This window comes from Bos indicus, chromosome 22 (assembly GCF_029378745.1).
Source record: "Bos indicus isolate NIAB-ARS_2022 breed Sahiwal x Tharparkar chromosome 22, NIAB-ARS_B.indTharparkar_mat_pri_1.0, whole genome shotgun sequence".
Classification (NCBI taxonomy): Eukaryota; Metazoa; Chordata; class Mammalia; order Artiodactyla; family Bovidae; genus Bos; species Bos indicus.
Genome location: NC_091781.1, coordinates 55,906,578 through 55,924,197, shown reverse-complemented (window position 1 = coordinate 55,924,197; position 17,620 = coordinate 55,906,578). Strand labels below are relative to the sequence as shown.

The following is a 17,620-nucleotide window of genomic DNA, read 5'->3' as shown; positions in this document are numbered from 1 at the left end:
GTTACCCATTCCACTATTCTCACCTGGGAAACGCCATGGACAGAAGAGCCTGGCAGGCTACAGTCCCTGGGGTAGCAAAGACTCGGACACTACTGAATGACTAACATTTTCAACATTTGGGTGAGTAGTTGGGAAATCCTCTGATCTTAGGAAAGTGCATCTGATTCATTTATTCAGTTCAGTTCAGTCGCTTAGTCGTGTCCGACTCTTTGCGACCCCATAGACTGCAGCACACCATGGTTCCCTGTCCATCACCAACTCCGGAGCTTACTCAAACTCATGTCCATCATGTCGGTGATGCCATTCAACCATCTCATCCTCTGTCGTTCCCTTCTCCTCCTGCCTTCAATTCTTTCCCAGCATCAGGGTCTTTTCCAATGAGTCAGTTCTTCCTATCAGGTGGTCAAAGTATTGGAGTTTCAGCTTCAGCATCAGCCTTTCCAGTGAATATTCAGGACTGATTTCCTTTAGGATGGACTGGTTGGAACTCCTTGCTGTCCAAGGGACTCACAAGAGTCTTCTCCAACACCACAGTTCAAAAGCATCAATTCTTTGGCACTCAGCTTTCTTTATGGTCCAACTCTCATACACATGACTTCTGGAAAAAACCACAGCCTTGACTAGATGGACCTTTGTTGTAAAGTAACATCTCTGCTGCTTAATATGCTATCTAGGTTGGTCATAACTTTTATTCCAAGGAGCAAGTGTCTTTTAATTTCATGGCTGCATGGTTTTTATTAGTAAACCTTTATTAGCCCACAGGACAGAGGAGCCCGGTAGACTACAGTCCACGGGGTCGCAAAGAGTCAAACACGACTGAGAGACTTACCACACACAGAGATTCTAGTCAGTTTACATAGGTAGCTGGCAGCAAAGGCTAGAACTGACTTTCTAACCCCTAGAAGAGAACAGATATTTACTGAGTGCCTAATATGTGCTGCATGGAACAACAGACTGGTTCCAAATAGGAAAAAGGAGGACGTCAAGGCTGTATATCGTCACCCTGCTTATTTAACTTCTATGCAAAGTACATCATGAGAAACGCTGGGCTGTAAGAAGCACAAGCTGGAATCAAGATTGCCGGGAGAAATATCAATAACCTCAGATATGCAGATGACACCACCCTTATGGCAGAAACTGAAGAGGAACTAAAAACCCTCTTGATGAACGTGAAAGAGGAGAGTGAAAAAGTTGGCTTAAAGCTCAACATTCAGAAAACTAAGATCATGGCATCCGGTCCCATCACTTCATGGGAAATAGACGGGGAAACAGTGGAAACAGTGGCTGACTATTTTTTGGGGCTCTAAAATCACTGCAGATGGTGACTGCAGCCATGAAATTAAAAAACGCATACTCCTTGGAAGGAAAGTTATGTCCAATGTAGATAGCATGTTAAAAAGCAGAGACATTACTTTGCCAACAAAGGTCCATCTAGTCAAGGCTATGGTTTTTCCAGTGGTCATGTATGGATGTGAGAGTTGGACTGTGAAGATAGCTGAGCGACGAAGAATTGGTGCTTTTGAACTGTGGTGCTGGAGAAGACTCTCTTGAGAGTCCCTTGGACTGCAAGGAGATCCAACCAGTCCATCCTAAAGGAGATCAGTCCTGGGTGTTCACTGGAAGGACTGATGCTAAAGCTGAAACTCCAATACTTTGGCCACCTCATGCAAAGAGTTGACTCACTGGAAAAGACCTGATGTTGGGAGGGATTGGGGCAGGAGGAGAAGGGGACGACAGAAGATGAGATGGCTGGATGACATCACCGACTCGATGGACACGAGTCTGAGTGAACTCCACGAGTTGATGATGGACATGGAGACCTGGTATGCTGCGACTGATGGGGTCGCAAAGAGTCGGACACAACTGAGCAACTGAACTGAATATGTGCTGAGAACTCAGCTGGGCACTCTTAGACCAGTGCTCACTGCTGTACACCCAGATACTTCCTGTAGAGGTTCAAACATGTAAGGCTTGTGTGCTTAGTCTCTCACTCAATTCCAATTCTTTGCAATCATTGACTGTAGGCCGTCGGGCTCCTCTGTCCGTGGAATTCCCTAGGCAAGAATATTGGAGTGGGTAGCCATTCTTGTCTCCGGGGGATCTTCCTGACCCAGGGATTAAACCTGGGTCTCCTTCATTGCATGGGGATTCTTTACCATCTCTGCATCAAAGAAGCCCTATTTAAAGCTTACATTCTCTGTAAAGAAATTTTTGTATTAGGACAAGGCAGTGACCACATCTTTAACAAGCATATTAAAATTAGCAGACAGAGGTACGGAAAAAAAATTTTAAGTAGAAATGAATTTGAAATTCCAAACAATTTACCCTTCCTTCCTTCCTATGAAAATTCACATGTGGTTTACTGTTAAAAAGATTAAAACTACCGAAAGACATCTCTACCCAAATTTTATGACCCAACAGGTCTAAGAAAAACAAGCCTTATTACTGTTGGGAAAATGATTTCTTTTTGTCACATTACACTAAGAGCGAGCTCTGTCACGGAGTTAGAGCACAGTCATCTGAGGACAGAAGTCTATGCAGAAAAAGAGCTGATGCTGGAATCTGATAATGATCCCTGAGGAAAAGGACATCTAGCTGTTTTCAATGGTACCTTTCATCTAAGAATCTCAAATGCTATTTACATTACCAAGAATCAAAATGGTGGCATCACAGCCCAATAAAGAAACAAATCAGTGACCTAGAGGGAACTCACTACTGATGTTCTGAAACTCAGCCCTCTACTCTAAAAGCAAAATCTAGTTTTATGTAATCGTACTATGAATGAGATGGTTGGATGGCATCACTGACTCAATGGACTTGAGTTTGAGCAAACTCAGGGAGATAGTGAAGGACAGGAAGCCTGGTGTGCTACAGTCTATGGGTTGCAAAGAGTTGGACACAACTTAGTGAATGAACAACAACAATAACTATGATATCGTAAGAAATATATATTTGGTCTTTACCTCCAGTTCCTGACACACAGCTCCCAAAACCCTTTGAATTTCCTGAGTTAGAGCAGTGTCTTTTGTTATTCAAAACAAGCCCCTTTCAACCATACCTGAGTTTATGCTAACAAGATGACTCTTGCGGGGTGGCGGTGGGGGGCCCTAGATAGCATCCGGATGGGAGGTAGTTGCGAGAGGAACTATCCCTGTGATTAGAGGTTTGCAACTTTCAGGTTCTGCCCCCAATCTGGGGAAGGGAGACAGACTGGACAGAGTTAGCCACCCATGTCTGTGATTCAACCAATCATTCCCAGGGTGATGGAAACTCCACAAACTCCCTCAACAAAGGGGTTCCAGGAGCTTCCGGATGGGTGAGCACAAGGAACCAGAGGGTGGTGCACGGGCAGAGGGCAGGGAGGCGCCCTACACCCACCCATGCATCTCTTACAGTTAGCTGTTTCTGAGCTGTGTCCTTCTTGACAAATCTGTAAATGTAAGCAATGTGTTTTTTTCTGAGTTTTGTGAGTCAACCCAGTGAATTACTGAACCTGAGAAGGGGGTCATGGAAACCACAGAATTTGTAACAAAGTCAGAGAAGGTAACAGGTGACCCAGGACTTACAACTGGTGTCTACCCTGGGGGGTCTTATGAAACTGAACTTATAGATCTGACACTAGCTCCAGGGAGATAGTGTAAGAATTGAATTGAATTGTTGGACACTCAGTCGGTATGGAAATAGACAACTGTGGTGTGGAAAACCCACACAAAAGTAGTTAACTCCTGGTCTGCATTTGTAAAGCTTGAAGATGCAAATGGGTTTGTTGATAGAGACTCCCAGCTTACCTTACTGCATACATATAAATAATAAACCCTCCAATTTAAGCAATGTTGTCAGAATAGTTGCTACTAATAATAATTAGCATTAATTTTATGCCATCTATGCACTTTGCACCAGGCTTTAAACTTAGAATAAATTATTTCCAGTATATATACAATTCTGAAAGGTAAACACTGCCAAGAGCAGAAGAGAAAATTACATCTCATCATTAAACTTCCCACTGTACATAGCAAGTGGCAGAGACAGGGGCAAAATCTGGTTTTAACAGACAAATCCCTGCCTTCTTCTACACTATAGCAGCCTTTACTTTTTACATGGAGTGTAACATTATAAACTCTCTAACAATCTTTGAGGATAACATGTCTCAAATTATGCCCATGAAAGGCTAGTCTTAAGAGATGCTCTATGGAAAAAATAATTATAAAGTAAAAATGAAATTTCATGTACAGATCTAGTATTCTACTTCTGTACTTTACATACTTAAGAAAACTGCTTTTAATCTGTACTCTCTGGCTAGTTGGCAGACATTTCACTTTATTTCTTCCCCAATTATTAAGGAACTAAGTCAACAAGACTTTCATTACTTTCTCATCATTGCCAACATTAGCACTAAGGAGAGAGAACATTTGAAGTTAGAAAACCGTAGGAGCTGTGAGGGATAAGAAAACTCACATAGTCCAGACTCTAGCAGGGGTTCCTCTCACTATCTCCAGAAGACAAGCATCCAGCCTATATCTGAGTATCTCTAATGACAGAGACCTCACAATTCACCTGCTCCACTGTTGGACAGATCCTATGTGTGAAAGGTCTTCCCCAGGGTGGGATAAAATTCACGTCCACTAATGTAATCTCCACCTGCTGTCGCCCTCTGCTGTAATACAGATGAGAAGCCTGCTCCTGTTGCTTAAAGCTCTTCCAAATATATCTAGGTAGTTGAGTTTCCAAGTATTAGCTTCCACAGCAAAAGAGCACCTGATTCTGCTACTCTTCTTCACTAGATAAAGATGGCTAGAGCTCTCAGTATTCTGGTCACTTTAATGTGGACAATTTAGATTAACACTGTCCCACCGAAGTATACAGTCCCTAAGAGGACACAATACCTAAGACATAATCTGACAGTACACGAACAAAGGACCAGTGCTTCTTTTAACCTGACACTGTACATCTCTAACGCTCATCGACGTTAGCCACTTTCCACAGCCACTTCGCACAGCTACTTCAGATCACGGTGGCTGTCAGATGAAAAACAAACCATCTGGGGCCAGATCATTTAACAGGAATACCCTAAGTCATTCACGCGCACATCGAAGTCTGCAAAGTACTTCCATTTGCTGTTCAGCTGCGAAGTACTTCCATAAGGCACCATAAAACCCACCCTTCCCAACCCTTGCCATCCCTCATACACGTTTGTGTCTCAGGACCTTTGCACTTGCCATCTGCTATGCCTGGCATGCTCTTCTCATATTTCTGCATTTCTCCGTCATCTCTTTCAAGACTTGACTCAAATGTCACCTTCTCTTTAAGGCTGTCTGTGAGCACTAAATATATTCCTCCCCTCAGTGAGCCCTATTCCCCTTTCCCACTTTTACGTTTCTCATCAGAACTGGTCACCATAGGTTAAAAACTGCATTTTTACTTATTTTGTTTATTCTATCTCCCCATATATTATACAACGTAAGCTCTATAAAAGCAGAGACTTTTGTCAGTTTTCTTCCCCAGTGCCAAGGATACAGCAAGCACTCAATAAATATTTTAAATACATGAAATAAAAAATGAGGTCTCTCTTCAAAACTACCAAAAGATCTTGTAAAATGCTTCCTTATCACACAAATTGAAGTTTTCTCAGCATTACATCACACAGATCTGCTTTTTAAAATATAATGAGAACCTACCATGTAATTAGGCACTGTAAACACTAATGTTCCACCATAGTTAAGCATGGGGATTTAAAAGTTGATTCAGGACTGGGCTGTACCACCAAAAATTTTGTAGAAATAAAAACTGAGTCTCTGAGTGAAAATAAAACAGAGATGCCTACAGCTTTCCACGATGCAGTAACAACCCTTTATATTGATAAAAACAGTCTTCCACACAAATTTTTTCACTTGATCCTCAACAATCCCATAAGTTTTGTGTAAAACAAATAACAATAACACATTTTAAAGATAAGAAAATGAACATGCTTTAACTCTCAAAATATGGCCATAAAAATGTCAAAACTAGGACTGAAGTGTCTAAATTTTTAGTTCAAAACTCTATAATATCACATCTCTTCTTGCAAATGATACTGAACCAGACTATAAAATCATACAGCCATATCTTATGCTGGACAGTAAGCTTTCCCAAACCACCCAGTGCCTCTGCAAAATGGAGGCAAACAAAAAACTCAATTCATCAAAGTCATGATCTCAACTTGAGTTATAAGAATTCAAACTGCTTCTTCCTGTTACTTATTAGACTAACCCAGAGCCCAGTGACATTCACCAAGATGTAAGAAACGAGCTTGTGAGATTACACATCAAGGAAGTTTTACTAGGACTTCCCTGGTGGTCCAGCGATTAAGACTCTGCACTTCCAATGCTGGGGGCATGGGCTCGCGCCCTGGTTGGGGAGCTAAGATTCCACATACCGTGTGGTGTGGCCCAAAAAAATAAAGGAGAGAAACTTACTGAGCTACGATGACTGCTACAAATAAAGGAAGAACAGGAGTAAGGAAGATGGAGTAAATGAATGAATGAGAACTGAGTTCCACTGAGGAAAGAGGCAGTGTTATGATGTCATACTGCTCTAAGTGATGTAATTTTGCAATAGAAGAAAAAAAGACATACCTCCTCAAAATCCAAGCACAACAGCTTTCCTTCCTTTGCATAGATGAGGATGAACAGTTGTAATCCAGAATGTTCCCAAATATTTATTTTTTTAAAAGACAGAGAAATAGAAAATCCATGTGAAAAGACATCCAATCTGGGAAGATGGAGACTATCTTCTAAGTCTTATGATCAAGAGCAGCTGTTCGCCAACTGTCAGAATCTGAAGAAAGTGCTAACTGTCGGTGTGTCTTCTCAAGAGAGTAATACCTGCTGGGACAGAGGAGCAAGAAGACAAAGAAATACTACTGAATGCAAGTGTCTGGCTAGCAAACAATTACCAGTTGTTAGTCTGCAAAATTTTTCAAGTTGATAAAATGTATATCAGAAGATCACATGAAGGTAAATACAAGTGACCTAGCCTGTCCAGGCTGGGGTTATCAATAACAGCATCAATCCAGCTCTCTGATCAATAATAAATAAGCAGTAAAGAAAATACAAAAACCTGTTTCATGTTTTCTATCTCAAGATTATGGTCATATCATACAACTAAACATAGGCAAATAATATTAGTCTGCCAAAGACACCAAAGCACTCTAGTACTTATAAATACTGTAGAACTACCAATGCAGATGTCTATGTCAGCAGGAAATATAGAATAATCATGTAAAAAATACATATTTAGGTCTGGCAGGAAAGCAAAGTTGATGTGGAAGTGAAGAAATATTTCTAAAGTGTAAAAAAAAACGACTGCCAACCTGGAATTCTATACCCAGAGAAAACAGCCTCGATAAATCAAGGCACATTAAAGACTTCTTCAAACAGACAAAAATCCATGAAGGGATCCATCACCAGCAAATCTGAACTACAAGAAATGTTAAAAGAAGTCCTTCTTTCAGAAGGAAAACATACCAGGTAGAAATCCAAAACTACACAGAAAAAAGAAGAGCACTGGAAATGGTAAATAGAATACACATACAGTACTGGACAAAGGCTTTTATTATAATCAGCCGATTCACTCACTTATCAAAATAAAGAAAAAATACTAACAAGATACATATAACACACATATCTCCCAAAATAAAGAACCTTGATTAACAGAACTCATTTCCCATCACCCATTCCTTTAAACTAGAGAGTCAATATTATCTTTTTTACAAAATGAAGTCTCAAGGTACAAGCTAGCAATGGCAACCCAATCCAGTCCTCTTGCCTGGCAAAGCCCATGGACGGAGGAGCCTGGTAGGCTGCAGTCCCTGGGGTCGCTAGGAGTCGGACATGACTGAGTGACTTCACTTTCACTTTTCACTTCCATGCATTGGAGAAGGAAATGGCAACCCACTCCAGTGTTCTTGCCTGGAGAATCCCAGGAACGGGGAAGCCTGATGGGCTGCCATCTATGGGGTCGCACAGAGTCAGACACGACTGAAGCAACTGAGCAGCAGCAGCAGCAGTGAGTCTTTTAAGGATGTGAAATTAAAATATTCTTGGTTCTAGTCCAGTGTTCTATACACAAACTCTTTTAAAGTGCCTGCCTAAAAAGAATTTCCTGGACTAAATTATGATGGCAGTTAATACATAATTTATCTATTTCCCATCATCTCCAGGGAACCCCAAAGTCACTTAGACACTACAAAGAAAGCAAAGAATGTTTCTCACTTTCAATAAGTCTGAAAAACAACATTAGCTTTTAAATAAATTGGTCAGGTTACTCCAAACTTTCTAGAGGAAGAAAACATTTGCCAACTCTTCTTGAGGAAAATTAATTTGTCAAAGCAGTAAGAGCAAAACAAAGCTTCGAGGTTGGGTGCTGGGATAGGGAAAAAAAAAAACGCTAATATTTAATGCCACTCTATCACAGTCCAAACCTCAGAGGGAATGTGGTTAGTAAGAATAAAACCTCTGTAAAATTATTGATGCCAAACAGATTACAGAATGGGAATCCTGCCTACTATCCCTCTAAATACAAAATGTTAAACACAATTCATACATTCGGAGATTCCTCGAGACTACAGGCAGATCTTATAATAAAACTTCACAGTGAGTGAATCTCACTCTCTGAGACTAAATGGTACACAACATAATTCAGGAAATTCCTCTTAACAGAATTCGAAGGGAAAGCTACTACTGTCACCCTATCAGGACCAACTTTCTGTTCTGTGCAAAGACAACAGAATAATTAAGGGATTTCAGTATTCAATGATGAATATCATGCCAAGAGAAAAGTATCATTCTTTCAGCACTTTACCACAAGTAAGCCATCAGGTAACCTGCCTCTTATTATAAAAGTAAAGTTTATCAAAAGAAATATATTGGTTATAAACCTAAGAGATTTTAAAACATATGTTCAAACAAAAACTTATACATGAATGTTCATGGCAGCATGATTCATAATAGTCAAAAAGTGAAAACACCACCAATGTCCATCACTGACGAATGATTCAACAAGATGTGGTATATTCATTCAATGAATTATTACTCAGCTACAAGAAAGACAGAAATACTGAAACATGCTACAACATGGATCAACCTTAAAAACATTAAGTAAATGAAGCCAGAAACAAAAGGCCATGTATTATATGATTTCATAAATGAAATGTACAGAACAGGCAAATCCACAGGGACATAAATCAGACCAGTGATTGCCAGAGGATGAGGAAAGGAACTGCTTACTGGACACGAGGTTTCATTCTGCACTGATGGAAATGCTCTGGAACTGGACAGCAGTGGTGCCAGTGGCGCACAGCTTTGTGAATGCGCTAACAGTCTCTGAGCCACACATTTTAAGTGGTGAAAATGATGAATTTTAGGTTATGTGAATTTTACTCAATAGAAAAAAAGTAGTATGCTTCTAATTGTTAGTTATTTAGTACCTATACCACCTGACCTGCCTCCCGAGAAATCTGTATGCAGGTCAAGAAGCAACAGTTAGAACTGACCATGGAACAACAGACTGGTTCCAAACTGGGAAACGAGTACATCAAAGCTGTATATTGTCACCCTGATTATTTAACTTATATGCAGAGTACATCATGTGAAATGCCAGGCTGGAGGAAGCACAAGGTGGAATCAAGATTGCTGAGAGAAATAACAATAACCTCAGATACACAGATGACACCACCCTTAAGGCAGAAAGTGAAGAAGAACTAAAGAGCCTCTTGATGAAAGTGAAAGACAAGAGTGAAAAAGTTGGCTTAAAACTCAACATTCAGAAAAAAAAAGATCATGGCATCTGGTCCCATCACTTCATGGCAAATAGATGGGGAAACTATGGAAACAGTGAGAGACTTTATTTTCTTGGGTTCCAAAATCACTGCAGATGGTGACTGCAGCCATGAAATTAAAAGATGCTTGTTCCTTGGAAGAAAAGCTATTAAAAAGCAGAGCTATTACTTTGCCAACAAAGGTCTGTATAGTCAAAGCTATGGTTTTTCCAGAAGTCTGTATGGATGGCAGAGTTGGACTTTAAAGCATGCTGAGCACCGAAGAACTGATGCTTTTCAACTGTGGTGCTGGAGAAGACTCTTGAGAGTCCCTTGGACTGAAAGGAGATCAAACCAGTCAATCCTAAAGGATATAAGTCCTGAATACTCATTGGAAGGACTAATGCTGAAGCTGAAATTCCAATACTTTGGCAAGCTGATGTGAAGAACTCATTGGAAAAGACCTTGTTGCTGGGAAAGACTGAAGGTGGGAGGAGAAAGGGGTGACAGAGGATGAGATGGTTGGAAGGCTGATGCTTGGGATGAGTGTTTGAGCAAGCTCCGGGAGCTGCTGATGGACAGGGAAGGTCTGGCAGGCTGCAGTCCATGGGGTCTCAAAGAGTCGGACACAACTGAGCAACTAAACTGAACTGAGCTCCCACTACTTAACAAAATGCTGTGTTCATAAAAATCTCTCAAAACTACTGTTTAAAAATTCAATATACCGACATTCTAGAAAAGAACAGAGACAGTGAACAGATGAGTGAGTGTCAGGGTCTGGTGAGGCAGAAGTCAAATAGGTGAGGCTCAAGTTTTTTAGAGCAGTGAAACTACTCTATATGACAGTGTAATGGTGAATAAAAGACATCAAACATTTGTCAAAACCCGTAAAACTTGTTTTTTTAATTAAAAAACACTTAATGGCTTTCCATTCCTTTTATAGTGAAATTCAAATATTTTTCCATGGCCAATGGAGCATGATCAATCCTTTCTGTGTATCTCTCTCCTCCTGGTTTGCCATGGCCTCTTTTTTTTTTTTTTAATTAATCAATTTATTTTAATTGGAGGCTGATTACTTTACAATATTGTACGGGTTTTTGCCATACATTGACATGAATCAGCCGTGGGTGAACATGTGTCCCCCATTCTGAACCCCCCTCCCTCCTCCCTCTCCTTAAACCCCTAGAACTTTAAGGCAGTGTAAATTCATGTTGAGGTTAAGGACAAATAGTTACACACAGAAATATTTAAAGATATGTGTATATACACAGCTTAACATATACACTCATGTCCTTGCTCTCTCACTCAGAGTGTGGAGAAGCAACAACACTCTGACAGCAACCAGCACACCCGGCACTCAGACCTTGGTTTCTAACCAATTTCCCCACAATAAACTACAGTGCCCTAGAAGGATGACCATACAACTGAGGCATCCCATAAAAGATGAACCTGAAGCATTTTATGTTGCCAGAAAGAAAGCATTCACACACACGCATAGCCAAGGGAGTACGTCAAAGGAAAGGGATACAGAAAGCCAACTGAAAGAGCTACAAATGGCCAGAGCTGAATAATTTGAGCAATGAAATTTATGTAGGTACTCCACTTCAAAGGAGGTAGAGCATAACTCATCACTCATTAAGTGTGGGCTACACCTAGTGACCCTCTTCCAGAGCATAATACAGAAAGTGAGAAAAAAAAAGGGTAGCTTTACAGCGGAGAAAACAGACACTAGCACCAGTTAAGTGATCGAGGTTAACAACATCACTGATAGAGTCACATCAGTAGTATGTCCTCTTGAAGTGCAATGAGAGGGGCGCTTTACCTCTGTGGTCTTCCTTCCAAAATCGTATTACATTAATCTACTATTAGAAAAACATCAGACAGATGTCTGGTTGAAGGATATTCTATGAAAATACCTGATCAGTTATCTTCAAAATTGCCAAGGCCATTAAAAACAAGGGAAGTCTGACATACTGCCTCGATCAAGAGGGGCCAAGGAGACATGACTATTGAACGTAACGCGCCATCCTGAATGGGATCCTGGAAAACAAAAAAGGACACGAAGGAAAACGCTGCGGAACTCCGAATAAAGTACAGACTCAGTAACAATGTACCCATACTGATTCATTAATAGTGGCAAACGTAACACACTAATCCAAGATGTTAATAATAGGGGAAGCTGGGTGTGGGACAGTAACTCTCTACCATCTTCCCAATAATTCACTACATCTAACAGTTCTAAATAAAATGTTGACTTTTAAAGTTTTTATTTTTAGAAAGTTGTAAACATTTTATATGCTCTTGGCTCTCAAGAAGCTTACCGTCTCATTGTGAGGTAAGATATATGCTCATGAAAGAAGTATAAAATGTAAAAATAATATTGAGAAATACAGATAAAAGTATCAATATTTAGGAATGTAGCTCTAGAATTATAAGGGAAGACTTCATCAAGGAGGTAAAACCTAAGTTTGCACCTTAAAACAGACTTCAGGGTCCCAAAGCAAAAAAGAACAATGACCAGGGCACTTATAAGAACCAGAAGGGTGAATAAGGAAAAACTAAAAGAAATGAAGGGCTTCCCAAGTGGCTCAGTGGTAAAGAATTCACCTGCCAATGCAGGAGACACAGATTCAATTCCCTGGAGAAGGAAATGGCAACCCACCCAAGTACTCTTGCCTGGAAAATCCCATGGACAGAGGAGCCTGGCAGGCTACAGTCCATGGGGTCGCAGAGTCAGACATGACCTAGCAACTACACAACACAAAAAGAAATGAGAGGATTTAGCCCTAAGGTCACGTGGCAGAACTAATAGGGTTATGTCATATGCCCATTTAACTTACAAGCTGACCTCTGGGAAAATGTGACCAACACTCAAGGACACGGGGAGTGACAGCTGCTCTGCAGAGCCACAACAGGAAATGCCAGTTTGGAAAGACAGGAAGCAGGTGGCCAAGTTCTTCTCTACAACTTTTCAAAGGACAGTGTGCATGTGAGCCCAATGAAGCCAAAATTTAGATTCAAATCCTGCAAACATGTATTGACCACTTACATCTCATTTAATATGCACAACATATCTGTAAACATTTATTAATGTTTTGCATTTATCCATTTAAGAGGCTTAAATTTATACATTAAAAGGCACGATGCATAAATACAATAAAATTAATCCCGCAGCAAAGCAGGAACACATTAAAATTCACTGTCTGATAAGGATGTGATAGTTCTTAAAAGGCAAAAAATTTTCTGAAGGCCTACATATAGACGTAATAATTTTTTTTCCTCTTGTTCCTTCCTTCAGTCAAGCTTAGTGGCTCCCAGTCTGAAAAAGGCTTAAGAATTAAACACAATTATATATGCACAAACATGCACACTATGCTTTTGAAATAATTTAAGGAATTTTCAAGTATAGTCTTCATCTTATGTAATGTTTGTCTCAAGCACTGACTTCAGAACCGAATCCTGGAGACGAGGTGCAGCCCCCACTGCAGGCTTCCTCTGTGGGCACGGGAAGGCAGCCTTAGGGAAAGGAGGCGGAGAGGCTGAGTCCCACCACAACGTGAAGGGTATTCTGACAACAATCAGAGCAGTCAAAAAACGGCCTGGGCTACCTCACAGGAATGAATTTTCAGTCATCAGAGGAGTTCAAACAGAGGCTGAAAAATCACTGAGAATATCTGAGAAGAGAGCAATTGGGTAAGAAGCTAAGATCTCTTCCAGGTCTTCAATTCTATAACGTGTAGACTGTAAAAACCTGTCAGGAGCGCAAACTAGTTGAGAAGGACAAAATGAAAAAAAGACATCAGGGCAAGAATGACACAGTACGTGAAGTCAATGCTGGGGACCACAGCAGTGCGTGCATGCTCAGTCATGTCCAACTCTTTTCTGACCCCATGGATTGCAGCCTGCCAGGCTCCCCTGTCCATGGGATTTTTCCAGGCAAGAATACTGGAGTGGGTTGCCATTTCCTGCTCCAGGCGATATTCATGACCCAGGGATCGAACCTGTATCTCTTGAGTCTCCTGCATTAGCAGGTGGATTCTTTACCGCTGAGCCAAAATGCCAGAAGCTCACTTCTACCTGCAAGTGTTGGTCCTTGCTATTTCATCTGCCAAGGAAGCTCTTCCATCTCAATGACAGGCCACAGCTCAAGTATCTTCTCAATGATGCCTCCCCCACCAACACCGCCAGGCACGGGCTTATCATCAGATCGACTTGTTTTGTTTTCTTCATGGTTCACACTATTTAGGAGTCAGCAAACTTTTTCTATAAAATGCCAGGCCACAGACCAAATCCAGCTTGTCCCATGTTTTTATATGGCCTATGAACTAAGAATGGTTTTTACCTTTTCAATAGGTGAAGGGAAAAAAAAATCAAAAAGTAGAATTCAATTATTTTACGATACGGGAAAACTGAATGAAATTAAAATTTCCGCGTCCAAAGTTTAATTAGAACATGGACACACTTGTTTCTGTACTGTACTGTCTGTGGCTGCGTTTGTACTTAAACAAGAGAGCTGAGTAGCTGCAACAGAGACTGCATGGCGCGTAAAGCCTAAAATATTTCGTTTCTGGTCCTTTCAGAAAGTTTGCTAATCACTGATTTGTAGTATTACCTCTATTTGCTTATTTGCTATCCTCATTCTCACATACACAAAATCAATTTTAATGAAGGCAGACCTTCCCCCACACTGTAGGCCAGTACCTACCTAGAAACAATCCTGGAACAAATTAAGCGCTTGATTAATTAAGCTATTCAAATAAATACTTGAATAATAAATTAACAAGTGTGTGTGTGTATGTGTGTTCAATCACTCAGTCGTAACCAACTCTTCTGTAGCTCACCAGGCTGTTCTGTCTATGGGATTCTCCAGGCAAGAATACTGGAGTGAGTTGCCGTTTCCTCCTCCAGGGGATCTCCTCAACCAGGGATCAAACTGTCTTCTGTGTCTCCAGCGCTGCAGATGGATTCTTTACCGCTGAGCCAGGGCGGCTTCCCAATAAATTAATAAGTGATCCATAAATGGCACTCTGAAGAGTTCAAACTTAAGCCTTCAGCCATCATAGTCATGTACGGATGTGAGGGCTGGGCCATAAAGAAGGCTGAGCACCAAAGAACTGACACTTTCAAACTGTGGTGTTGGGTAAGACTCTTGAGAGTCCGCTGAACAACAAGGAGATCAAACCAGTCCATCCTAAAGGAAATCAACCCTGAATATTCATTGGAAGAACTGATGCTGAAGCTGAAGCTCCAATACTCTTGGCCACTTGATGCGAAGAGCCGACTCATTAGAAAAGACCCTGATGCTGGGAAAGATTGAAGGCAGGAGGAGAAGGGGACGACAGAGGATGAGATGGTTGGGTGGCATCACTGACTTGATGGACAAGAGTTTGAGCAAGCTCCAGGAATTGGTGATGGACAGGGAAGCCTGGTGTGCTGCAGGCCATGGGGTTACAAAGAGTTGGACATTACTGAGCATTAGAAGAGGGGAAATATTCTAGTAGAGATGAGAAAAGAGTTTAAAGTAATGGTAGTCATCAATTACTGCAGGTCATTGGGTTTCCTCACCAAAGTGTACAGGGTTTTCTGTGTTCATACAAGATTTTCTCATCTACTGTAAGGTGTCAGAACACTGTCAGCTGACTGTACTTCTGTTTACCTTAAGATGCTACAAAGCACCCACACCATGCTAAATCTTAATAAGTGCTCATAATTTTAACAGATCTAGATCACGTGCTAATGAATTTTTAATATCTGATTCCTCCCTATGCTGCTGATCAGCAATCTATTCTGCAAGCAGCTGAAAACTCCTCAGAAATGAAAAGGTTACCGCCCACAGACCAGAAGCAGCTTTTTAATCTTTCTATACTAGCCAGAGAGTGGGTGTGTGATTTCAAAAAAATACAAGCCAACTCTGTCGGTAGAGGACAAGGAATTGTCGCATTAAAATCCCACCTATAAGCATCATTTGTTACATGACACTAGTAAAACTACCACCTACTCATTATCGGAGCCGCACTCCTCTAATCTACAAGTGGGGGAAAAAAATATTATCTACCTCCTGGAGGAATCTTGTCCTTAACATTTCCATAAGGTTCTTTCCTTCTAGGGTTTGTAACAATTTCTATACACTTGTACTTCAAAGACAAGGATCTGGTTTAAGTCAATAACTCCCAAATGTAAGATACATTTGATCAGAAGGCTTAAACAAATCAAAGTTTTGCTTTGTTTTAAAGCAGCTACCTGCTTTTTAATAATTTAGGAATTCAGACCTTTCATAGAGATGCTTGTGGTACAGGTACCTCTGATAAGTATGTCAGACTTAAAGCAACCATTTTGGATTAGGACATGTGTGTGTTCATCTTCCCTTCCTCTATGACAAGTGAAGATGAAAAGGCAGCCTGCAAAAGCATTGGCTAAGATCTTCCAAGACTAATGTGTAAGCTGTCGCCCAACAAGAGGGAGGAAATTAACCAGTAGCTCAAGTGGGGTGCTTCAAGAAGCTGCTGCAGATTCACCTGGGGAGATGTTCACGATCAATGTTAGGGATGATCCACAAGAACCCCTGGACAAACACTACATGCACCTTTGCTTGAGCTGAAAAAGCTGTGGAGTCTGCAACTTACAAACGGATCTCTGGCCCTTCACGGAAGGAACAATTCACTGAGCCCCTTTTCCTTTCCTACAAGGGTTAATAAAAGACACCTTAGGGCCCAGCCAACCCAGACTCCCATCCTACCGCGCACCACCTATTATTCTCCACGTTCCCAGAACTGCCGGCTCCCTCCTCCCTCCAAACGACAAGTTCAAAAATCAAAACAAAAGGTGCTAAAAACTGGTTTCAGGTGGCAATGGCTGAGTCCTAGTGGCCAACTTCTGGGGACGCCAGGGCAAACGACGACGGTTCGTAGGACCCCCTGACAAACAGTCCCTCGGCCCTGGGCCCACATCCTCACGCTCCCCTCGGTCCCCGCGGCCCTGGAGGGGGTGCGGGGAAGGGGGCGAGACAAGAGGGTTGGGGAAGAAGAAACCTCCAGGGTCAAAATGACAGCGGAACGCGCCGGGAGGGGAGAGAGGCCCGGCAGGATGCTGGGGGTCGAGCCCTAGGCCCCGGGGCTTCCGGCCCCGCTCGGGGGCGACCGAGGGTCCGAGCCGCGCCAGGCCGCGAGCCGGAGGCCCCGGGCCGCGTCGGCGGCGCCGCCCGGCCACGCTCACCACCTCACCATTCTCCCCGCCCCGGGGCGGAGGGGCGGCGAGAGGGGGCCCCGGCCGCCTCCAGCGTCTGGGGCGGGAGCACTCACTTACCGGCGGGGAGGGGAGGAGCAGCCGGCGTCTCCTCCAGCGCCGTCGCTCGCGCTCAAGCGCCGGCTCCTGCCGCTGCGGCCGCCGCGCCCGATCCATCCCCCCCACCCCGACCTCCCCCCCTCCCGGCCCTCCCCCCGCGCCGCCTCAGCCGCCGCGGCCTCAGCCACCTCTGCCTCAGCGGCCCCCTCAGCCGCCGCTATCGCCGCCAGAGTCCCAGCGCGGGAGCGCGAACCGGCCCTAGGAGGCGAGAGCGCGCGCGCGCGCGCCCCGCCGGCCGCAGCCACCCACAACCTCCGCCCCCGGCCGGCGGCGCACGCGCGGGATGGCGGCGGGCACGCGCACGCCACAGGAGTGGGCGGGGACGGCCCCCGGAAGGCATGGCCCCGCCCACCCACGCGGTCGCTGGGCAGCGGGCTCCTCGGCGGCAGGTGGCCAGCGGGCTGATCCAGGTGCGCTCTTCACCACCACGGCTCCGGGAACCGAATTCCTCCTACCTGGCCCGGCTTTCTGAGAGCGAAGATTTGA

The 17,620-nt window shown here is 42.9% G+C and overlaps 1 protein-coding gene across 10 annotated transcripts in view; it reads right to left on the bottom strand.

The window, feature by feature from the left end:
- The window catches only part of TMCC1 (transmembrane and coiled-coil domain family 1), a 155,650-nt gene extending 138,453 nt beyond the window's left edge, over positions 1–17,197 (bottom strand). For 3 of the 10 annotated variants that reach the window (XM_070776883.1, XM_070776890.1, XM_070776891.1), the window contains exons 1-3: positions 17,096–17,197; positions 11,710–11,833; positions 6,612–6,860 (exon numbers count right to left, since the gene is read on the bottom strand). The gene's annotated coding sequence lies outside the window, so the exon portion shown is untranslated. Of the gene's footprint in view, positions 1–6,611; positions 6,864–11,709; positions 11,834–17,095 lie in introns of all 10 variants that reach the window. The other 7 variants (XM_070776888.1, XM_070776893.1, XM_070776884.1 and 4 more) reach the window with 6 other exon arrangements.
- Between the last annotated feature and the right edge of the window lie 423 nt (positions 17,198–17,620).